This window comes from Tachyglossus aculeatus, unplaced genomic scaffold, assembly GCF_015852505.1.
Source record: "Tachyglossus aculeatus isolate mTacAcu1 unplaced genomic scaffold, mTacAcu1.pri scaffold_116_arrow_ctg1, whole genome shotgun sequence".
Lineage (NCBI taxonomy): Eukaryota > Metazoa > Chordata > Mammalia > Monotremata > Tachyglossidae > Tachyglossus > Tachyglossus aculeatus.
The window spans coordinates 376,536-402,107 of record NW_024044848.1 but is presented as its reverse complement, the minus strand read 5'-3'; the positions used below and the strand labels follow the sequence as shown (position 1 = coordinate 402,107).

At 45.2% G+C, this 25,572-nt stretch overlaps 1 pseudogene; it reads left to right on the top strand.

Moving 5' to 3' along the window:
• Positions 1 to 18,820: 18,820 nt before the first annotated feature.
• On the top strand, positions 18,821 to 23,357 carry LOC119922647 (annotated as a pseudogene).
• The last annotated feature ends 2,215 nt before the right edge of the window (positions 23,358 to 25,572 follow it).

Genomic DNA, 25,572 nt, shown 5'->3' with positions numbered 1-25,572 from the left:
CGGATTGTGCAACGCGGGGCTCACAGCCTTAATCCCCACTTTACCGATGAGGGAACCGAGGAACAGAGAAGTGAAGTGACGTTTCCAAAGTCACAAAGCCGGTAATTGGTGGAGGCGGGATTTGAACTCATGACCTGTGACTCCAAAGCCCGCGCTCTTTACACTGTGACAAGCTGCTTCTCTAATTATTTTTGTCTTTCTATTTAGATTAATTCCTGACCCAAAGCCTTGGGAGACGTGGCTGTTCCTCCAGAAAACCCCTGCAAGTGAGTAGTTTACAGACATTTGGTGCTGCCTTTCCCTTTTTCTCTATCTAGTCCTCCTCATAAAAAAGGAACACCTGCAGAAGGCGTTTGATCCAAAACCCCAAAACCTCCCTATTTTTCAAACGAAAATCACTCTCCCCATGTGAAGCCAGCAAGAGCAAGCGCTTTGTTGGTGCTCATGCCAGAACAAATCTGTTGATTTGTGCCCACGATTGCAAAACCGATTTTTAGGTGGCTTCCCATATCTGGTGCCCGTAGATAAACTAATGAGTGCTTTGGGCTCCAAGGGGAGGGGTGGACGTCGGTCGAGGGTATTCCCGATGCCCACACATGCCCGAGAGTGCGATTGGGGGCCACAGGGTCATAGGTTAACCTTAAATAACCGTGTGGGGGCCTAAACCGGTTTTCGGACCCCAGCGGTGCCCAAATTGATTTTGGGTTGGTACTTTGGATTTCCCGATGGGAGGATAAAGGATATCAATATTCTGGATGTGCAGAGGTACTTTGCTTTCCTAGAAAATCGATGGAGATCACTCTGGACAATGGAACAGACTCGGTTGGGTTGCCCGGCTAGCCTTGTGTCCACCCCAATGCTGCAAGGAAGGAGGATTGGTCATGCAAAAAAAATCCCCAAATCACGAAAAATCTTTCGGGCGGGCAATTCCCTTTGTCCTCCCTCTAAAGGAACCACCTCCCTTCCCGGGACACCATGGATATTAATAACCAGATAATGCATTGGCTTTTTGATTTCCTCTTAAATTAATTTGAGGAAATCAAAACGCCAATTACTTTTTCATATTGGTTCCTTTTGTGGTTCTGAGGTTTCTAATGCAGCTTTTAAAGCCCTGTATTCTTTTTATGGCCAACGTGTTTTTTTTCAATTTTATTTCCCTGGGGTATTTAGGTCACTCTTCCCAGGGTGCACCTCTTGGGGTAGACAGTTCAAAATCGGCAGGGTCCCAGTTCCAGTCTCGTACTGTCCTCACTGTCCAAACCGAAAGAAATTTGATTTAATTCCCGCCTTATGCAGACAAAATGTTGGATCGGGAAACTTTTTGTTCGGTTTATTTTTCCTTCTTTTTAAATAATCAGCTAGGCCGTACCCAAGCTCTCCCATTCCCTGATTCCCTTGGAGTACCCGAGATTCCTTTTCGGTCCTTCCCCACTGGGTTTTTCATGCCACCCCTTGCCGAGGAAGCCCTCCTCCACATCCCACACATTAAGCCAAGAGGGTACGGTGGTTGTTCTGCAAAGAATGAGCCTCTCACCGACACAGTTCCCTCCAATGGTGGCCCAGTACTCAGCTGCTCCCAATGAAGGGATTGCCAGGCGATTGATTCCCGACCTTTCCCTATTCTATATAAGGCCCCCGGAGGTTTGGCCTTCTCCCGGTTGCTGCCGTTTCAGTATCTTACCAGTGCCTGCCCTCTTCTCTATATTGCCGGGTCATGGTGAGTGTGGTTAGGGGGCTAATTTTGACCTTTTCACCGCTCGCTGGGGGCAGGGGCTTTGGCTCTGTCTGAGTTTGTCTTGTTGATCCTGAGTCGGGTCGTGGGCAGATGATGTAGGTGTAGTTTCTCTGTGCTGAGGGGGCCGTCTCGAGTTTGGTCCGAGAGGTCAGAATGACGCACCTGCCCCATTTACGGTATGGCTGCACGAGTTCCATTGGAATAATAATTCCATGTAATGTAGTAGTATTTATTAAGGACTTCCTATGTGCAAAGCCCTGTTCTGAGCACGGCAGAGGTTACAAGGTAATCGGATTGTGCAACGCGGGGCTCACAGCCTTAATCCCCACTTTACCGATGAGGGAACCGAGGCACAGAGAAGTGAAGTGACATTTCCAAAGTTACAAAGCTGGTAATTGGTGGAGGAGGGATTCTTACTCATGACCTGTGACTCCAAAGCCCGCGCTCTTTACACAGTGACAAGCTGCTTCTCTAATTACTTTTGTCTTTCTATTTAGATTAATTCCTGACCCAAAGCCTTGGGAAACGTGGCTGTTCCTCCAGAAAACCCGTGCAAGTGAGTAGTTTACAGACATTTTTTTCCTGGTGCTTCCTTTCCCTTTTTCTCCATCTAGTCCTCCTCGTAAAAAAAAGGAACAACTGCAGAAGGCGTTTGGTCCAAACCCCCCCAAACTCCCTATTTTTAAAACGAAAATCACTCTCCCCATGTGAAGCCAGCAATAGCAAGCACTTTGTTGATGCTCATGCCAGAACAAATCTGTTGATTTGTGCCCATGATCGCAAAACCGATTTTTAGGTGGCTTCACATATCTGGTCCCGTAGATAACCTAATGAGTGCTTTGGGCTCCAAGGGGAGGGGTGGCCGTCGGTCAAGGGTATTCCCGATGCCCACACATGCCCGAGAGTGCGATTGGGGGTCACAGGGTCATAGGTTAACCTTAGAAAACCGTGTGGGGGCCTAAACCGTTTGTCGGACCCCAGCGGTGCCCAAATTGATTTTGGGCTGGTACTTTGGATTTCCCGATGGGAGGATAAAGGATATCAATATTCTGGATGTCCAGAGGTAGTTTGCTTTCCTGGAAAATCGATGGCGATCACTCTGGACAATGGAACAGACTCGGTTGGGTTGCCCGGCTAGCCCTGTGTCCACCACAATGCTGCAAGGAAGGAGGATGGGTCATGCAAAAAAATCCCCAAATCACGAAAAATCTTTCGGGCGGGCAATTCCCTTTGTCCTTCCTCTAAAGGAACCACCTCCCTTCCCGGGACACCATGGATATTAATAGCCAGATGATGCATTGTCTTTTTGATTTCCTCTTAAATTTAATAAATTTAAGAGGAAATCAAAACGCCAATTACTTTTTCATATCGGTTCCTTTTGTGGTTTTGAGGTTTCTAAGGCAGGTTTTAAAGCCCTGTATTATTTTTGGGGCCATCGTGGTTTTTTTCAATTTTATTTCCCTGGGGGATTCAGGGCACTCTTCCCAGGGTCCACCTCTTGGGGTAGACAGTTCAAAATCGGCAGGATCCCAGTTCCAGTCTTGTCCTGTCCTCACTGTCCAAACCGAAAGAAATGTGATTGAATTCCCGCCTCATGCAGACAAAATGTTGGATCAGGAAACTTTTTGTTCAGTTTATTTTTCCTTCTTTTTAAATAATCAGCTAGGCCGTACCCTAGCTCTCCCATTCCCTGGGTCCCTTGGAGTACCCGAGATTCCTTTTCGGTCCTTCCGCACTGGTTTTTCATGACACCCCTTGCCGAGGAAGCCCTCCTCCACATCCTACGCATTATGCCAAGAGGGTACGGTGTTTGTTCTGCAAAGAATGAGCCGCTCACCGATACAGTACCCTCCAATGGTGGCCCACTACTCAGCTGCTCCCAATGAAGGGATTGCAGGGCGATTGATTCCCGACCTTTCCCTACTCTATATAAGGCCCCCGGAGGTTTGGCCTTCAGGATCAACAGCACAAACTCAGACAGAGCCAAAACCCCTACCCGCAGAGAGCAATGAAAACGTCAAAACTAGCCCCCTAACCAAACTCACCATGACCTGGCAATATAGAGAAGAGGGCAGTCCCTGGAAATATACTGAAACGGCAGCAACCGGGAGAAGGCCAAACCTCCGGGGGCCTTATATACAGTAGGGAAAGGTCGGGACTCAAACGCCGGGCAATCCCTTCATTGGGAGCAACTGAGTAGTGGGCCACCATTGGACGGGACTGTGCCCGTGAGCGGCTCACTTATTGCAGAATAAACACCGTACTCGTTTGGCAGAGTGCGTGGGATGTGGAGGGGGGCTTCCTCGGCAGGGGGTGGCATGAAAAACCCAGTAGGGAAGGACCGAAATGGAATCTCGGGTACTCCAAGGGACACAGGGAATGGGAGGGCGAGGGCAAGGCCTAGCTTATTATTTAAAAAGAAGGAAAAATAAACCGAACTAAAAGTTTCCCGATCCAACATTCTGTCCCCATGAGGTGGGAATTAAATCAAATTTCTTTCGGTTTGGACAGTGAGGACCCACCGAGACTGGAACTGGGACCCTGCCGATTTTGAACTGTCTACCCCAAGAGGTGGACCCTGGGAAGAGTGCCCTAAATCCCACAGGGAAAAAAAATTGAAAAAAAAACACGATGGCCCCCCAAGAATACAGGGCTTTAAAACATGCCTTAGAAACCTCAGAACCACAAAAGGAACCGATATGAAAAAGTAATTGGCGTTTTGATTTCCTCTTAAATTTATTTAATTTAAAAGGAAATCAAAAAGCCATTGCATCATCTCACTATTAATATCCATGGTGTCCCGGGAAGGGAGGTGGTTCCTTTAGAGGAAGGACAAAGGGAATTGCCCGCTCAAAAAACTTTTCGTGATTTGGGGATTTTTTTAAATGACCCATCCACCTTCCTTCCAGCATTGGGGTGGACACAGGGCTAGCTGGGCAACCCAACTGAGTCTGTTCCATTTTCCGGAGTGATCTCCATCGATTTTCTAGGAAATCAAAGTACCTCTGGACATCGAGAATATTGATACCCTTTATCCTCCCATCAGGAAATCCCAATTACCAGCCAAAAATCAATTTCGGCACCGCTGGGGACCGAAAACCAGTTTAGGCCCCCACACGGTTATTTTAGTTTAACCTGTGACCCCCAATCGCACTTTCGAGGGACAAGCCGATTAAAAATAGGGAGGTTGTGGGGTATTTGTTTAAAAGCCTTGTACAGTTGTTGCTTTTTTTATGAGGAGGACTAGATGCGGGAAAAGGGAGAGAAAGCACCAGGAAAAGCAAATTCTGTAAGCTACTGACTTGCAGATGTTTTGTTGAGGAACAGCCACGTCTCCCAAGGCTCTAGGTCAGTGATGAATCTAAAAAGAAAGACGGAAAAATAAGAACTAGTGTAGCAGCCTGGCTAAGTGGAAAGAACACAGGGTTTGGAGTCAGAGGTCCTGGGTTAAAATCCCGTCTTCACCAATTACCGGCCGTCTGACTTTGGGCAGATCACGTCACTTCTCTGTGCCTCGGTTCCCTCGTAGGTAAAGTGGGGATTAAGGCTGTGAGCTCCCCGAGGGACAAGCTGATTACCTTGTAAACTCTGCAGCGTTTAGAACAGTGCTTTACACGTAGTAAGTGCTTAAGAAATGCTATTATAACCAAAAACCTGTTTAGGCCACCACACGTTTATTTAAGGTTAACCTGTGGCCCCCAAACGCACTTTCGGGCATGTGTGGGCATCGACAATACCCACGACCGTCGGCCACTCCTCCCATTGGAGCCCAAAGCACTCATTAGATTATCCACGGGCACCAGATATCTATGTAGCCACCTAAAAATCGGTTTTCTGATAGTGGGCAAAAATCAACAGATTTGTTCAGCCATGAGTACCAGCAAAGCACTTGCTCTTGCTGGTGTCACATGGGGAGAGTGATTTTCGTTTTAAAAATAGGGAGGTTATGGGGTTTTGGATTCAAAGCCTTCTACAGTTGTTCCTTTTTTATAAGGAGGACTAGATAGAGTAAAAGGGAAAGGAAGCACCAGGAAAAAAATGTCTGTAAACCACTCACTTGCAGGGGATTTGTGGAGGATCAGCCACGTCTCTCAAGGCTCTGGGTCAGGGATTAATCTAAATAGAAAGACAAAAGTAATTAGAGAAGCAGCTTGTCACAGTGTAAAGAGCACGGGCTTTGGAGTCAGAGGTCATGGGTTCAAATCCCTCCTCCACCATTTACCGGCTTTGTGACTTTGGACACGTCACTTCACTTCTCTGTGCCTCGGTTCCCAAATCGGTAAAGTGGGGATTGAGGCTGGGAGCCCCGCGTTGGACAACCCGATTACCTTGTAACCTCTGCCGCGCTTAGAACAGTGCTTTGCACATAGTCCTTAATAAATAATACTATATTAGATGGAATTATTATTCCAATGGAAATCGTGCAGCCATGCCGTAATTGGAGCAGGTGGGGCATTCTGACCTCTAGGACCAAACTCGAGTCGGCCCCCTCCGCACAGAGAAACTACACCTACAGGCATCTGCCCACTACCCGACTCGGGATCAACAACACAAACTCCGACAGAGCCAAAGCCCCTACCCCCAGAGAGCAGTTAAAAGGTCAAAATAAGCCCCCTAACCTCACTCACCATGACCCGGCAATATAGGCAAGAGGGCAGGCACTGGTAAGATACTGAAATGGCAGCAACCGGGAGAAGGCAAAACCTCCGGGGGCCTTATATAGTGTAGGGTAAGGTCGGGACTCAATCGCCTGGCAATCCCTTCATTGGGACCAGCTGAAGAGTGGGCTACCATTGTAGGGGATTGTGCCCGTGAGCGACTCACTCTTTGCAGAACAAACACCATACCCGCTTGGCAGTGTGCGTGGGATGTGGAGGCGGGCTTCCTCGGCAAGGGATGGCATGAAAAACCAAGTGAGGAAGGACCGAAAAAGAATCTCAGTTACTCCAAGGGTCCCAGGGAATGGGAGGGCTAAGGTACGGCCTAGCTGATTATTTAAAAAGAAGGAAAAATAAACGGAACTAAAAGTTTCCCGATCCAACATTCTGTCCCCATGAGGCGGGAATTAAGTCAAATTTCTTTAGGTTTGGACAGTGAGGACCCAAAGAGACTGGAACTGGGACCCTGCCGATTTTGAACTGTCTACCCCAAGAGGTGGACGCTGGGAAGAGTGCCCTAAATCCCCCAGGGAAATAAAATTGAAAAAAAAAAAACCAAGATGGCCCCCAAAAGAATACAGGGCTTTAAAACATGCCTTAGAAACCTCAGAACCACAAAAGGAACCGATATGAAAGAGTAATTGGCGTTTTGATTTCCACTTAAATTTATTTAATAGAGAAAATCAAAAACCCAATGCATCATCTGCGTATTAATATCCATGGTGTCCCGGGAAGAGAGGTGGTTCCTTTAAAGGAAGGACAAAGGGAATTGCCCGCCCGAAAAATTTTTCGTGTTTTGGGGATTTTTTTGAATGGCCCATCCACCTTCCTTCCAGCACTGGGGTGGACACAGCGTTATCCGGGTATCCCTACCGAGTCTGTTCCATTTTCCAGAGTGATCTCCACCGATTTCCTAGGAAATCAAAGTACCTCTGGTCATCCAGAATATTGATACCCTTTATCCTCCCATCAGAAAAATCCAAATTACCAGCCAAAAATCACTTTGAGCACCGCTGGGGACCGAAAACCGGTTTATGGCCCCCACACGGTTATTTAAGGTTAACCTGTGACCCCCAATCGACCTTTCGGGCATGTGTGGGCATCGGCAATACCCTCGACCGACGGCCACTCCTCCCCTTGGAGCCCAAAGCACTCATTAGGTTATCTACGGGCACCAGATATCTGAAGCCACCTAAAAATCGGTTTTGCGATCGTGGGCACAAATCAACAGATTTGTTCTGCCATGAGCACCAACAAAGCGCTTGCTCTTGCTGGCTTCACTTGGAGAGAGTGATTTTCGTTTTAAAAATAGGGAGGTTTGGGTGTTTTGGATTAAAAGCCTTCTACAGTTGTTCCTTTTTTATGAGGAGGACTAGATAGAGAAAAAGGGAAAGGAAGCACCAGGAAAAAAAAGTCTGTAAACTACTCACTTGCAGGGGTTTTCTGGAGGAACATCCACGTCTCCCAAGGCTCTGGGTCAGGTATTAATCTAAATAGAAAGACAAAAATAATTAGAGAAGCAGCTTGTCACAGTGTAAAGAGCGCAGGCTTTGGAGTCACAGGTCATGGGTTCAAATGCCGCCTCCACCAATTACCGGCTGTGTGACTTTGGACACGTCACTTCACTTCTCTTTGCCTCGGTACCCTCATCGGTAAAGTGGGCATTAAGGCTGTGAGTCCCGCGTTGGACAATCCGCTTACCTTGCAACCTCTGCCGCGCTCAGATCAGTGCTTTGTACATAAGTCCTTAATAAATAATACTACATTACAAGGAATTATTATTCCAATGGACCTCGGGCAGCCATACGGTAACTGGGGCAGGTGGGTCATTGTGACCTCTCTAACCAAACTCGAGACGGCCCCCTCCGCCCAGAGAAACTACAAATACAGGCATCTGCCCACGGCCCGACTCAGGATCAACAACACAAACTCAGACAGCGCCAAAGCCCCTACTCACAGATAGCAGTGAAAAGGTCAAAATAAGCCCCCTAACCTCACTCTCCTTGACCCGGCAATACAGAGAGGAGGGCAAGCACTGGTAAGATACTGAAACGGCAGCAACCGGGAGAAGTCCAAATCTCCGGGGGCCTTATATAGAGTATGGAAAGGTCGGAACTCAATCGCCTGGCAATCCCTTCATTGGGAACAGCTGAGTAGTGGGCCACCATTGGAGGAGACTGTGCCCGTTAACGGCTCATTCTTTGCAGAACAAACACCGTACCTGCTTGGCAGAGTTCGCGGGATGTGGAGGGGAGATTCCTCGGCAGGGGGTGGTATGAAAAACCCAGTGGGGAAGGACCGAAAAGGAATCTCGGGTACTCCAAAAGACCCAGGGGATGGGAGAGCTAGGGTACGGTCTAACTGATTATTTAAAAAGAAGGAAAAATAAACCGAACTAAAGGTTTCACGATCCAACATTCTGTCCCCATGAGGCGGGAATTAAATAAAATTTCTTTCGGTTTGGACAGGGAGAACACAGGCTGGACACAGTACATGCTCCTCATTGAGTTCACAATCTAAGTAGGAGAGAAACTAGGCATTTGAATCCCCATTTTACAGATGAGAGAAGAGAGATGTTTACAGAAGTTTACAAAGAAGTTAATGACTTACCCAAGGTCATCCAGCAGGCAATTAGCCAGGATTAGAACCAAGCCAGGATTAGAGCCAGGATTAGAACCAAGGTCATTTGACCCCCTGGCCTGTGCTCTTTCCATTAGGCCATACTGGCATGTGAGGAGAGAGAAGGATTCAGGGCATTAAAAAGATTCTGTGGAAACTTCACAAAGTGGCATGGCTTAGTGGATAGAGCACAGATGTGTGCAGAGCCCTGCACTAAGAACTGAGGAAACACCAGAAGTAGAAGACTCGGTATCTGATCTCAGGAGGCTTAAATAGTTATAGAATAAGGCCTGAAAGACTATTGAGCCCAGTGAGGGCACAGGAAGCATGTGAGCAGCCCTCTCTCTGGAAAAAAAGGAATCATGCCAGGTCTGAATTAGTGGAATCGAATGTAATTTTGTCATCATTTATTCTGCTACTTTTTTTTCCATTTACCTTCAGATTAATCATATACATTAGAGAGATGGACCAGGACAATATCACTGCAGTTCCTGAATTCATTCCAGTGGGACTCATTGATCTCCCAGAATTCCAGCTCCTTCTTTTTTTGGTGTTTCTGGCAGTCTGCTCAGCCTTTTGTGAAGTTTGGGATTGACTGTGCTAATCACAATCGACTCTCGACGTCACACCCTGATGTACTTCTTTCTTGGGCAGTTGTCTGCCTTGGATCTTTCATATTCTTCAGCCATTGCTCCCAAGATGTTACGCAGACTTATTTCTGGAGGCGAGAACTATTTCCTCGATAGAATGTGCCATCCAGATGTATCTCTTTGTGGCCTGTCTAACCACCGAGGGTCACTTCCTGGCAGTCAAGGCATATGATTGCTTCATGGCAATCTGCAACCCTATGCTCTATATGGTTGTTATGTCCCTCAGAGTTTGTACTCAGCTCATGCTTGGTTCATATCTCACTGGTTTTCTCCAGGGACTCATTTAGGGGCTGCTAATATTTCATCTGCCACTTTGCAAGTCAAATATGATCAGCCATTTCTGCTGTGATCTCTCCCCAGTCTTAAAATTATTGTGCAGTAACACCTTCCACAGTGAGGTCTTGCTTTTCAGCCTGGGGTTTTTCAATGGAACTGTCACCTCTCTGAAAATTATGGTGTCTTACGTATATACCCTCATCACCACCTGAAGATCTGCTCTACAGCAGGGCGATGCACGGCCTTCTCCACCTGTGCCTCCCACCTAACGGTGGTCGGCTTATTATATGAGACCACCATCTCCATATACGTTTGGCCCAATTCACAGTACTCACCAGAAAATGACAAAGTGCTTTCCATGTTTTTGTACTCCTGTGATATCAGTGCTGGATCCTCTGGTCTACAGCCTGAGAAAGAAGGATGAAAACGATGCTCTGTGAAAATAACACAAAGAAAAGCATCGTCTTGGAGGATGTAATGCATTTCTTATGTTAAATGATTAATTTTTGTCAAGATTCATGTTCTCATCAAGGTAGTTCAACAGAAGTTGTTATAATGTCATAGGTAGGGCTTGCTATAGCTGTACAAACAAGCCAGGTGTGAAAAACCATAGCTCAGGAGAAAATTAATGCTATTGTATGGATAATAAAGTAGAATGTTTTCAGACTGAATTGTTGTTCATGTCTCCATATGTAATCCTTTTATTGGAAAATCCCTTTTGTATTCAAATGTTGCTGAAACACTCAATCATTGGCAATTAGGGCCATGACTGAGGGACAGGAATTCTTTGCATCAGTGTTCCACATGCCATTTTGCTGAAAGAGATACCAGGTGAAAAGATACACTAATGAATAGGGTTTCTTTGATAACATTGTAAAATAGTTTACCTTTGGCCTTTTGCATTTTATTTTAATATAATTAATCTTTGAATTATTTCCATATAGTTGTACCTCAAGTGGGTTCCTGTCCCTTCACTAAGGAATGAGGGATCAGCAGTTTGCAATGGAAAGGCACAGCAAAAGTGCAACGAGCTGTTTTTCAAAAGCTTTCTAAGAAAGAGATTGAGAAAAGTTTCAGTAGTTCTTGTGTGTGCCGAAGAGCTTACCTTTTCCCATTTCTGCCTCAGGACGAAAATCTGAAAAGAGGCAGAATCAAAGAGATTGCAGCAAATCTTCAATCAATCACTCAATCAATAGCATTTATTGAGCTTCTATTCTGTGCTGAGCATTGTCATAGCATGACCTAGTGGAAAGAGCACAGGCCTGAGAGTCAGAACGCCTGGTGCTAATCCCAACTGTGACACTTCCCTGTGGAGGGTCCTAGGACAAGTCACTTTACTTCTCTCTGCCTCTGATTACTCATTTGTAAAAGGGGGATTCAGTGACTGTTGGGGATTCAGTCACTCTTCTTCCTCTTACAATGTGAGGCTCAGGTAGCCAGCCTTTGTCTCTTCTCCAGTGCTTAATACAGTTCCTTTTGCACATAGTACGAACTTAACAAATACTATTGTTATTATTATTGTTATTACAATAGTGCCAATAGATTCGATCCCTGACCTTGAGGAGCAAATACTTGCAGGCAGAGGTAGAGGAATCTGGGGACTGCTCACAGAAAGCAAAGGCAGGAATTCAGTTTCTGCTTTCAGCTCTGCGCTGTTGAATTAATCCCTTATTCATTCATTCATTCATTCAGTCGTATTTATTGAGCGCTTGCTGTGTGCACAGCACTGTACTAAGTGCTTGGGAAGTACAAGTTGGCAGCATATAGAGACGGTCCCTACCCAGCAACGGGTTCACAGTCTAGACTGGGGAGACAGACAACAAAACAAAACATGTGGACAGGTGTCAAGTCATCACAATAAATCGAAAATAAAGCTAGATGCATATCATTAACAAATAGAATGGTAAATATGTACAAGTAAAACAAATAGAGTAATAAATCTGTACAAACATGTATATACAGGTGGTATATACAGGAGGTAGGGTGGGGGGGATGGGGAGGAGGAGAGGAAAAAGGGGGCTCAGTGTGGGAAGGTCTCCTGGAGGAGGTGAGCTCTCAGTAGGGCTTTGAAGGGAGGAAGAGAGCAAGCTTGGTGGATATTGATAATAACAATGATGGCATTTATTAAGCACTTACTATGTGCAAAGCACTATTCTAAGCGCTGGAGAGGTTACAAGGTGATCAGGTTGTCCCACGGGGGGCTAACAGTCTTCATCCCCATTTTCCAGATGAGGTAACTGAGGAACAGAGACGTTAAGTGACTTGCCCAAAGTCACACAGCTGACAGTTGGTGGAGCCGGGATTTGAACCCATGACCTCTGATTCCAAAGCCTGGGCTCATTCCACTGAGCCACGCTGCTTCTCTATGTGCAGATGTGTGGATGGAGGGCATTCCAGACCAGGGGGAGGATGTGGGCCAATCACTCATTCATTCATTCATTCAATCGCAATTATTGAGCACTTACTGGGTGCAGAGCACTGTACTAAGCGCGTGAAAGGTTTTAGTAATAAAAATAATTGTGGTATTTGTTAAGTGCTTACTATGTGACAGGCACTGTACTAAGCTCTGGAGTGATTGGGTTGAACCCAGTCTCTGTGCCACATTGGTTCACAGTAGTAATCTCCATTTTACAGACAAGGTAACTGAAGCACAGAGAAGTGAAGTGACTTTCCCAAGGTCACACAGCAGACAGGTGGAGGAGTCAGGATTAGAATCCAGATCCCTCTGACTCCCAGGCCTGGGCTCTCTCCACTAGGACACTTTAATTCACCAAGCAGTTACCTGATACATTTCCCTTCAGGTTGTCATTGGTCTGTACAAAGTGGGCCAATCTGCTCGGCATATCTCCTTACTTGTGTCCTCCTAGAGCAGCCACTAGACTGAAGCAACTCTTGCTCAACTCTTGAACAATACATCTCCTCCAAGAGGCCTTGCTTGACTAAGCCTGCATTTTCTTTTCTACCACTCCCTTCTGCAAGTTCCTGATTTGCTCCTTTTATTCACCCCTCAACTCAGTCCCACATCATTTATGTACATATCCCTAATTTATTTATTTGTATTAAGGCCTGTCTTCCCCTCTAGTCTGTAAGCTCACTATGGGAAGGGAATACAATATTGTATTCTTCCAAATGCTTAGTACAGTGCTCTGCACACAGTAAGTGCTCAATATGATTGATTGGTTAATTGGATTTAGATGACTGTCTCAAGGACATTTGAAAGGGAATCTTACAAGAAAACCTGATCCTTAACAAGATTCATATTGTAGTCTGGCCCAGTGGAAAAGGCAGAGACCTGGAAGTCACTGGACTTGTATTCTAATCACAACTCTGCCACTTGCCTCCTGAGTGATTTTGGATGCTTCTCTGTGCCTCACCTTTCTCATCTGTAAAATGAGGAATAAATACCTGTTCTTCTTCCTACATAGACTGCTCGATTCCACTCCATATGAGCCTGTTGTAGGCTGGAAACCTACCAACTCTTTTGTATTGTACTCTCCCAAGTGCTTAGTATAGTGCTCGGCACACATTAAGCACTCAATAAATACCACTGAGGATGATAAGGAATAAATCACCCAGTCCTCCTAATCTAGCCCAGACACAGTCTTAGCCAATATTTCCACATATTGGGCAGAGATCTGCAGACATGCCTGAGACGCAGTATGGTTTAGGGGAAATAGCGCACACCTAGAAACCAGTAGATCTGAATTCTAATCCCAACTCTTACCACCTTGTCTGTTGTGTGCCCTTGGGCAATTATTTCCCTTTGCCTAAATTTCTTTATAAGTAAAATGGGGTTTAGTACCTGTTTTCACTCCCTCTTAGACTATGAGCTGAGGTGGGACAGGGTCTGTGTCTGAACTGATTATTTTGTATTTACCACAGAGCCTAGTACGATGCTTGGCACAGAGTAAGTGCTTAATGAATAACCCAATTATTATTTGGGTTACTGAATACAAAAATCACTTTAAATACGCTTTGCTAGTAGTGTTCAATTTTCATAAGCCTACAAAATATTTCCCAACATCCCCCCCACCATTTCCTTCTAGACTGTAAGCTCCTTAAGGACAAGGAAAGGGTTTACCGACTTTATTACACTGTACTCTCCAAAGTACTTAGTACAGTTCTCTGGACACAGTAAGCACTCAGTAAATTATATAGATTGATTGATTGATGTCCCAATACATCTCTGTTTCCTTTTTCTCCCAGGGGTGAAAGAACATGAGCACGTATTTGTTCTGAGGCCATAGTTCACCCTGTTCTTGCAGAGAAGCAGCACGGCCTAGTGGATAGAGCATGAACCTGGGATTCAGTAGGACCTGAGTTCTAATCCTGGCTCTGCAATTTATCTGCTGTGTGACCATGGGCAAGACACTTGACTTTTTTGTGCCTCAGCTACCTCAAATGTAAAATGGGGGTTAAGACTGTGAGCCCCAAGTGCAACAGGGACTGTGCCCAACCCAATTTGCTTGTAACCACTCCAGCACTTAGAAAAATGTCTGACACATAGTAAGCACTTAACAAAGGTCACAATTATTATTACTATTTGAATCCAGTGAGAGTTTTACAACAGGTTGCATTTTATTTTCTGGGGCTGGGTTAAGTGAGGCAAAAGAGTTTAGTGGGCAGAGTGCACTAGTTTATGAAATAGCTCCCCAAACTCCATTCATTCATTCAATCATATTTATTGAGTCTTACTGTGTGCAGAGCACTGTACTAAGCGCTTGAGAAGTACAAGTCGGCAACATATAGAGATGTTCCCCACCCAACACCAGGCTCACAGTAGGATTATACTTAATGGACCTGGATTCCCTAACTATAGGTTCATATTCTCTGGACTAAGCATTGAGCAATTAAGCCCTACCACCCATCTGTCAAATAGTTACTGGCGACTGTCAGATATGCTGTCAAAATCTCAAGGGATTGGGACCGTATGTTCCTCAAAACCAATGTAATCACTCCTACCTCTTCAGAACAAGAATCTGGGATCCATGGAGGGGAGAGCTTTCCTTATGTTTTCATCTTCAGGTAATCAATTGCATAGGATGGAAAAATACTCTCTGTCTAGACCCGAGAGTTAGGATAATAATGACGCTATGTGTTAAGTATTTACCACATACCGAGGACTGTACTAAACCTTGGATAGATACAAGATAATCAGATCAGATTATCTGATTAGAGAAGCAGCATGGCTCAGTGGAAAGAGCACGGGCTTTGGAGTCAGAGGTTGTGGGTTCAAATCCCGGATCTGCCAATTGTCAGCTGTGTGACTTTGGGCAAGTCATTTAACTTCTCTGTGCCTCAGTTCCCTCATCTGTAAAATGGGGATTAAGACTGTGAGCCCCACGTGGGACAACCTGATCACCCTGTATCCCCCCAGTGCTTTGAACAGTGCTTTGCACATAGTAAGCACTTAACAAATACCATTATTATTATTATTATTATTATTATTATTATTATTATTATCAGATATAATTCCTGCTCCTAAACGGGCTCACAGTCTAAGTTGAAGGGAGAGCAGTAATTAATCCCCATTTTCCAGAGGAGGCAACTGAGGCCCAGAGAAATGAAGTGACTTGCCTAAGGTCACATAGCAGACTAGTGGCTGAGCTGGGATTAGAACCCAGGTCCTCTGAATTCCAGCCTCACAGTGATAGAAGCTTCAGTTATTTATTTGCAATTTTTCCAGGAAAGGGGAATATTTTCCCCATTTAGAGCTCACTGACTAGTGTAGAAAGCAATGAATCAATAATCATTAGTGATCTCCTATTAATCCAGTATCTCTGGAACATAGCCACTGCTAGATATTTGAAAAGTCTAGCTATTTTAGGGTCATAGTCTTATAGGGCAGTAAGTCATCTTGGGTAATCAGATTCTAGCTGAAAGGAAAGTTCAGTTGCCACCTGATTTGAGTCTGCCTCTCTCCAACCTCAATGGGATAGCACTTCCTAAAGGAAAGTGTCAGCAGGAAGTGGGAACTTGTGGAATAAGTTGGTGCAGGGGTATAGGAGGGAGGGAGTGAAAATGCTAATGGGGACCCCTTTTTTGGGGACACTTCTCCTTGGTCTTAAGTGCTGAAGAGAAGCAGCATGGCCTGGTAGATGGGGCATGAGCCTGGGAGTCAGAGTAATGTGCGTTCTCGTTCTGGCTCTGCCACTTACCTATTGTGTGACCTTGGGCAAGTCACTTAACGTCTCTGTGCCTCAGTTACCTCATTTGTAAAATGGGGATTATAATTGTAAAATGTGAGACGTGGACTGTGTCCAACCTGATTAGCTTGTATAAGCACTTAGCACAGTGCTCTGCACACAGTAAGCACTCAATAAATACCACTGAATGAATCTACCCCAGTGCTTAATAATGTACCTGGCACATACTAAGCTCTTAACAAATACCATTAAAACCCCCAAAAACTCATTGACTGCTTTGAGGCCTGCTTGATTGGACCCTCCCCTTTTCTGTTTATTGACTTTTTTTAGTTTTAGAAGATCTTTCTGATACAATGCAGATGTTCTGGGTATGAGCCTTGGAGAGCTAGCTCTTACTTTACCTGATTATTCCTTTACCATGCATAATTCTATAGCATGACGTTCTTTGAAGTGATAGCCACTGCCCAATAATTTCCAAGCTGCCACACCAAATACAGTCATTCAGGAATTGTCCAAGACGTAATAAAGCTTTTTTGCATTTCAGTAAAGTCTCTTGTATACTTCCAAAAAGATTTGAAGTAACACCTACGCTAGGTCGATGCCCACCAGAATATCCAGAGGCCTGTGTGCTGCCGATGCTGTTGGTCGCGAGTCAGAGGTATGTTTGGGTGAGCCCTGGATCAAGCACTTATGCATGGTTTGTCCGAGATATTGGCTTCATATTTCCTCATAAAACCAGAGTTGCTATCATGGAAATAGTAGTAATAGTGAGAATGGATAACTATAAGAATAAGATATGTCCAACCCGAAGCTTGTCACTGGCAAAGACCTGAAGATGATACTTCAATTCCCAGCAAGAAGTCTGCAGCCATCATCTATCTTATTTCCTAGGTGATAATTATCCAATAGGGCTGCTTTTCACTTTGCATCATCTTTCTCTTCCCCCTTCCCCTGACCCTTTTCATCCTATTCTGTCATATCCCATCCCAATCCTACATTTTTTTTTCATTATTATGGCCAACAAAGCTTCCCATGGGAAGGTTCCCCAGTTCCCCAAGCCTGTACAGTATGGATTAAGTGACTGAAGCATGGGGAAGGACAGAATGGGTTTAGGGAATTGGAGTGCTCCATCCTCCTAAATGTGCTCCCAACTCAGCTTATCTGCTCACCCACACCCACCCTCACCAAACTGAGACCCCACACCAACCCTGCTCTCCCTGTTGACATAGAATGTAGAGAGAGGATTCGTTCAAAGTCTTAGTGAGACAGTCTGGTCTATGAAGAGCTATCCTTTACACCGCCATGCCCATCTTCCATCGTACCCCACCTACAATCAATCAATCAATCAATCATATTTATTCAGTGCTTACTGCATGCAGAGCACTGTACTCGTTGCTTGAGGAAGTACAGTATAATAGAGCAGGTAGGCATGCATTAGGCAAGGTTGTTGAGTACTTTATGGCCAATAGTAAGGAATTTCTGTTGGACAACAAGGTGGATGAGCAACGACTGGAGGCTCCTGAGGAGTGGGGAAATATGGGTTGAAACCTTTTGTAGAAAAACGATCCTACAACTCCCTAGGATCTGAAAGTGTGCCCATGGGGAAGGCTTTTTTTAAAAAAATAATTGTATTTGTTAAGCCCTTATTATGTGCCAGGCACTGTACTTAAGCTGTGGGGTAGATACAAGCTAATCAGGTTCGACACATTCCATATCTCACATAGGGCTCAAAGCCTTAATCCTCATTTTACAAATGAGGTAACTGAGGCTCAGAGAAGTTGAGTGACTTGCCCAAGATCACACAATAGACAAGTGGAAGAGCTGGGATTAGAACTCAAGTCCTTCTGATTCCCAGGCCCACATTCTATCTACTGGGCCAGGATGCTTATTTTCAAGTTTTTTAAAAAGGTAAAGGAAGCTATATAGTGAGAGGGGACTGTGTGGGGAGAGAAACCTGGATGAGTAGAAAAAGTAGCTTTACCTAACAATTATCATTTGTGACATGCTGCTGCCTAAAACCAACACAGGGAGTTTTGCAGAAGGAAAGAATTTCTGGCTGGGAGAGGAGACGACACCTGATGGTCATCTCCGGTTTGACACCAATTTAGACAGAGTTGTGAGCCCATTTCCCATGTTTGATTAATTATCATCGTCTTCAACAACAATGGTATTTATTGAGCGCTTACTCTGTGCATCACACCGTATTAAACACTTGGGAGATGTACAGTACAACAGAGTTGCTAGGCAAATTTCCTCTGCCCAATGAATTTATAGTCTAAAGGGGGAGACAAATATTACTGTAAATAATATATGATATAGAATTCATAGATATGTACATAACTGCTGCGGGGTTGAGGATGGGTGAATATCAGATGCCCAGAGACCACCTATCCAAGTACATAGACGATGCAGAAGGGAAAGTGGAAAAGAGGGCTTAATCAGGGAAGGCTTCTTGGAGATGTGACCATACTGAATCTTTGAAGGTGGGGAGAATGGTGATCTGACATATATGGAAGAGATGGGAGTTTCAGGTTAAGGCGAGGACATGGGAAAGAGATAGGCAGCAAAATAGGTGAGATCAGGGTACAGTGAGTGAGTAGTGATAGAGGAAGAGAGTATGTAGGCTGGGCTGTAGTAGGAGACCAATGAGGTAAGGTAGGAGGGAGCAAAGTGATTGATTTCTCCATATTTAGTTTCCATCTGTTAATCTGATTCTACCTTAAAACTACAATGAGCATGAGTACTGGAGGTGAGATGATGGGTGGAAACCATACCTCAGTTGAAGAATTCAGTTTCTTGGGCCTGTCTGATAATACATGGATGAAGATCACATGTTTCATGACATTTTTTGGAATGTATCTTGTAACGTTAGTGGAGAATCTTGGAATGATACTGTTAATCTGGATTGACCCTCGACTTCACTCTCCCACGTACTTTTTTAACAGTCATCTGTCTCTAGTTGATCTTGGTTATTCCTCCGCTGTCACTCCACACATGCTATCAGACTTCTTAAGGAAGGGTAAGTCGATTTCTTTCAGCAGCAGTGCTACCCAGATGTATTTTTTTTTGTCATCTGCAGCACAGAATGCTACCTTTTGGCAGTGATGGCTTATGATCATTATGGTGCGATCTGTAACTCACTGCTCTATGCAGTTATCATGTAGCCCAAAATCTGTGCCAACTGGTGATAGGATGCTACCTCATGGGTTTTGTGAATGCAACCACCCAGACCATTCTGACGTTCTGTCTATCCTTCTGTGACTCCATTGTCATTAACCACTTTTTCTGTGACTGCCCTCCCCTGCTGGAACTGTCCTGCTCCAACACCCAGGGCAAAGAGACTGTAATACTCCTGTTTGCAATCTTCCTGGGCGTGTTCACATCTCTAGAAATCTTCCACTCTTATATATTCATCTTCGCCATCATTTTGAGGATTGACTCTGCTGAAGGGAGATGCAAAGCTTTTTCTACCTGCACCTCCCACCTGGCAGCTGTGACTATTTTCTACGGGACCACGGTCTTCATGTATGTGCAGCCGAGCTCCAGCTACTCCCTGGACTCGGACAAAGTGACCTCTGTTTTCTATACAGTGGTAATCCCCATGTTGAATCCCATGATCTACAGCCTGAGAAATAAGGAGTTGAAGAATGTCCTCATGGGACTCCTGGATGCGTCTCCCTGCACACATGATCCCACTCTAAGGACATTGCCCCTGACACTGTGGAATCGTGGTCCATCAGATGTAGGCTTTCTTCATGGGGCAGAGCCAGTTACAATTGCAGTACAAGAGGACCGGGCACCTCCCCCATGTCAGACAGTATCCAATGTCTCCAGAAGGTAAAGCGGTTTTAAAGCCCTTAACTGCCTTTTTGCATGAGGGAATTTTAATCGAATGTTGGTCTCCTTGTAATACTCCTGTGTTGTTTGTGTGAAATCCAGGCTCCCCTCCATCTTATCCGTTAATCCAGGTCTTTTGTGCAATTTACTCTTACGTTTTGCCCGTGCACGCTGTGGTTCCTAGTCCTTCGGTGGTAGTTAGCTCCGTGAGTCCTAAAGCAACCTGTTTTACTTGTATTGATCTTACTGGTGCTTTCTTTACCATCCCGGTGTCCTGTGAGAGCCAGTAGCTTTTTGCCTTTACCTGGGAAGGCTGTCAACTGACCTGGACAAGACTTCCCCAGGGCTTTGTCCATTCCCCAACCATCTCTTCGAGAGAATTGTGCAGAGCCCTATCACCCCTCACATTACCCTAAGGGATCAGTATGTTCCATTGTGTGGATGATATCTTTATTGCCGGGGACACAGAAGATCTGTGTCGGTCTGGTTCCTTCCAGGTCCTAGCTTGTTTGCATCAGCTTCGTCTTAAAGTCAACTACGAGAGAATGCAGTGGTGTCAGCCCCAGGTAAAATAACTTGGGTTCATGTTGAGAGAAAGAGCAATCGCCCCCAAGCGAGCGAGCCTGATTCAGTGCATGCCTCTCATCTTGGGACATGCTGTTGTTGTTCAGACTCCACACGAAGTTGTGCACCTCCTTCGTGGAGCAGCCACCCAAGCCCAATCTGTGGCACATCTGACTAAGTATGAGGATGCCTTACTGGGAAATCTACAGGTAAATGTGGAGTGCTGTGGCTCTGTGAATCTGGCTACTCTGCTGTAGTCCTCCCCTATGACTGACCTAATTCATGATTGTGACGATGTAGTTCAGGAAACTGTAGTTCCTCGACCTGACGTCTGCGATGAGCCTCTGTTCACTCCTGATAATAATAATAATAATAATAATAATAATAATAATAATAATAGCATTTATTAAGCGCTTACTATGTGCAAGGCACTGTTATAAGCACTGGGGGTATACAAGGTTATCAGGTTGTCCCACAGGGGGCTCACAGTCTTCATCCCCATTTTACAGATGAGGTAACTAAGGCCCAGAGAAGTTAAGTGACTTGCCCAAAGTCACACAGCTGACAGGATTCAAACCCATGACCTCTGACTCCAAAGTCCATGCTCTTTCCACTGAGCCATGCTGATCTAACTTTGTTTACAGATGGCTCCTCCTGTATGGACCAAGGGGTGTGCCTCACCGGCGCTGCCATTGTTATCCTAACCTCTGTACTGTGGACCAGCTCACTCCCAGCTTCTTGCAGTGAGCAGGCAGCTGAGCTTGAAGCCCTTACATAGGCATTATTACTCGTTAAGGGGAAGCACGTGAGCATCTGTATGGACTCTAAGTATGCCTTTGGGGTCTGTCACGCTACAGGTGCCCTGTGGCAAAGTCGTGGGTTGCTCACCTCAGCTGGCCATCAGGTTGTTAATGGGGATCATATAGAGCACCTACTATGGGCCCTCTTGCTCCCAGTCTAGGTGGCCATTGTGCATGTTCATGCTCAAAACCGAGGAAGTGATTTCCTGAGTTTGGGCAATTGCCGAGCCAACGAGGCCTCTCGTTGGGCAGCCCTCCGGTTTTCCTGTGTTTCTTGTTTTTGGTGTGCTGTGTTTTTCAGCTTCTGAAGGCTTGCCTCTGACACGCTTCATCTACCCTGATGCTTCTGCAAACCCCAACTGTACCCCTGCCCAAGGCCGAGGTCATGGACATGCAGCACCATCTGGGCACCATGTTCTGCTGAGGAGGGGGATTGTTGTGTGTGGTCTGCTCTGCTATGCCTGGATTTTTCTGTCTTTTCCTTTACTTTAGGTTCCGGCTTTGTGGAAGACCTATGTTATCCCGAGGAGGGTTGTGTGTGATCCTGCCGGAGGCCATGGGCCTCGGAAGGATCAAAGAGAGGATTGTTGTCCGACTGCGGACTTGGCATGACTGACTCCATCTTGTTCATACCAATGGTAACCCTCCATTTTGTGCAGACTGAAAGCACTCCAGTGTGTGCAAAGCTACATTAAACAAAGTGGCTCAACTCTGAATGGGATGTCCCCATCCTGTGCTGACCATTATCTCCTGATAACATCCTGATAACAGGGATTTTGACACTAACCAAACCACGACAAACAAAGAGTTGTAATTTAACTCAGGTTATAGGAATGCCAAGGTTTCACGTACGGCACGTGTGCGGGAATCCTTTGTGTAGCTAAGATAGGGAAATAAATAAAAGAGGAAGCAGAAGCTAGAATCGGGGCTGCTTGCCACTCTTACCTCTCTCAGGAGGTGAACGGGCAGGTAGTCAACCCTACTAACTTTTCTGCTCTATTTGTACTCATGTCTCTGAGTCATTTTTCCTATCTGCATCACAACCTTGGGACTCTCAAATACTCTGGGCATTTACACCAGTTAACCTATTTTGCTCCCTACCTTTCTTTAACAATCCTCATTTTACAAATGAGGTAACTGAGGTATAGAGAAGTTAAGGGGTCTAGAGGGGCAGACTTGTGGCAGAGCTGGGATTAGAAGTTATGATCTCCAACTCCCAGGCCCATGTTCTTTCCACTAGGCCATGCTGCTTCTCTGTAAAACCCCAGTCACCTGGAGAATCTTGGGGCAAAGCGGGAAATGGAAGATAATCACTGCTTTCCTCACAGGAGGTTTCATTGCTTCCATTCTGTGGCTGGAGAAGAAAACATGGCTTATTGTCCTATGCATGTATGTTTATATGCATCTATGTGCATATACACATATGCATGTTCATGTGCCCAAGAACATGTGCACATATTATATTCACATATACACATGTTCCCATGTATGTACTTATATATATCTGTAAAATGGGTATTTAAACTTTGAGCCCCAGGTAGGGCATGGGCTGTGTCCAACTCAATTATCTTATATCTACCCCAGTGCTTAGTAAAGTGCCTGTCACATAATAAGCACTTAACAAACACCATTAAAATAAAATGGAGTCTCAAAAAACCAAAAAATCCATCTGTATTTGTCTTTGCCTCCATGAACTAAGAGATCCCCATTGGAAACCCTCATCTCCCCAGAACTTTCATGAGGACTCTGACAACCTCTCAGTTTCGGAGGCTGCAGATCCGAGGGTTGAGCTTGAGAGAGAGTTTGGTTTAGAGCATGACATTACCTGGCCCTGAGATGGAATGTGGTAGGATTTTGGAAGACGGTAGCAGCTCCATAGAAGAGATAGGCCTCTATTACGCGTGAGGAGCAGGTAGTCAGGGCTTTTTGTGATATTGGATTGACCCCTTCCCCAGGATGGTTTGAGGAATCTGCCTATAGGGGGCCATTATGATGGAGACTGCGGGGAGGAGGAACAGAACACCACTAAGAAAGAGACCATTCTCATGGATGATGGTTTCATGACAAACTAGTTCCAGGAGGCGGGAATCTCACAGAAGAAGTGGTGAATTTCCCGGGAGGCAAAGAAAAGGAGATTCAGAGTGCAGACACAGTGAATCAAGACATTCAGCAGGGCTGTCATCCAGAACCCGGCTACCATCAGCCCAAGACCTTAGGACGCATGAGGACTGGATACTGCTGAGGGTGACAGATGGCAATGTGTCATGGTGGTCAGGAGGAGACACGCAACGACCACCAGCATCATGAAGAGAAAGAGCTGGATTCCACAGCCAACGAAGGAAATGGAGTTGTCCCCTGACAGGAAGTTGGCTGCCATCTTTCAAACAAGGCTGGAAGGTACAGCAGGTCCATAAGGAAGAGCTGGCTGAGGAGGAAGTACATGAGGGTGTGGCATCTGGGGTCCAGCCAGATGACAAGGATCACAGTGGCATTGCCAGGTAGAGCCAACAGGAACGCCAGCATGATGATGGTGAAGAGGAGTCCAGGGACAGATGTGCGGTGGAAGATTCCCACCAGATCCAGTCATTTCCTGACATCTTGTTATCCTTTCTGCCTGTTGCTCTTTGCATCTCCTCCTCAATCTTGCAAATAGTTTTCCAAGAGTTTTATTCCTGAAAACACAATGTCTTGCTGGCCCCATTTGGTTGGGCCTGCTTTGCCTCAGATGGTCCACTTCCCCCGCCACCCCGCCACCCACCCACCTTCCAACGTTATGCTTCTTGGCCTCAACACCAATGGGCTTCCTGTTACTGAATGGTCCTCTTCTCCCATGACAACTCATCTCCTGCACTGTGCTCTTGTCCAATAATCTTATTATAATGAGTGTAGCTTTTGTGAGGCACTTACTATGTGCTAACCGCTGAGGTAGATTCAAGATAATCAGATCAGCCACGATCTCTGCCTCACATGGGACTCACAACCACATTAGGGGAAAATAGATAATTAATCCTCATTTGTCAGGTCGGAAAAGTGAAACAGAGAAAATAATAATAATAATAATAATAATAATAATAATAATAATGACAATTGTGGGATTCATTAGCACTTACTATGGTCAAGTACTGTACTAAGCACTGGGGAAGACACAACATAATCTGGTCCCACATGGGGCTCACAGTCTTAGAAGGCGAGAGAACAGTTATTGAATCCCCAGTTTGCAGGTAAGAAAAATGAAGTGACTTGCCAAAGATCATAAAGCAGGAAAGTGGTGGAACAGAGATTAAGATCCAGGTTTTCTGTTTCTCAGTCTTCTGCCTTTCCCACTCAGCCGAACTAACTGTTTTACCCTCTCTTACCCCTCTTTCTTCTTCTAGTTATTATTTTCATCTCTTTAGCAAACCACAGCCTTGAAGTACAAACCTCTATGTTCTCCCATTCCCCCACTGGTAATTTAACTTAATGTCTATCTCCCTTCTAGACTGAGAGCTCCTTAATGGCAGGGAAAGTGTTTTCCTCCTCTCTTGTATTGTTCCTTCCCGAACTCTTAGTTCAGTGCTTAGCACACAGTAAGTATTTAATAAATACAATTGATCGATAGTTTGCTTGATTAAGGGTGAGCCCTTAAAATTAAACACTGCACATAAGGATGGCTGGGTCACCTCTGTGCAGGACAGTGGACAAATATCATCTATATGAGAAGCAGCAATGACCTAGAGGAAAGAACACTGGCTTGGGAGTCAGAGAACCTGGGTTCTAATCCTGGCTCTGTCAATTGCTTGCTGTGTAACCTTGGACAAGTCACTTAATTTTTCTGAGTCTCAGTTTCCTCAACTGTAAAATAGGGATTAAATACCTGTGCTCTCACCTACCTACGTAAGCCCCAAGTGGGACAGGAACTGTGTCCAACCTGATTATCTTCTATCAACTCCAACACTTAGAATGATGCTTGACACAGTGTAAGCAATTAACAAATACCAGTCTATCAATCAAGAGTGTTTATTGAGCCCTTACTGTGCATTTACCGTGAGATTACTGTTCATCGAGTGCTTGAGAGAATACAATATAACAGAATAGGTAGACGCATTCCTTGCTCACAACGAGCTTACATTCTAGAGGAGAAACAGACTTATTATAAATGAATAAATTATGGTTAGGGACATAAGTGCAGTGGGGTTCAGTGAAAGTTAAATAAAGGGTCCAAATCCTAATGCAAGGGCAATGCAGAAGGGAATGGGAGAGAGGAAAATAAGGGCTTAATCAAAGAAGGCCTCTTGGAAGAGATATAAT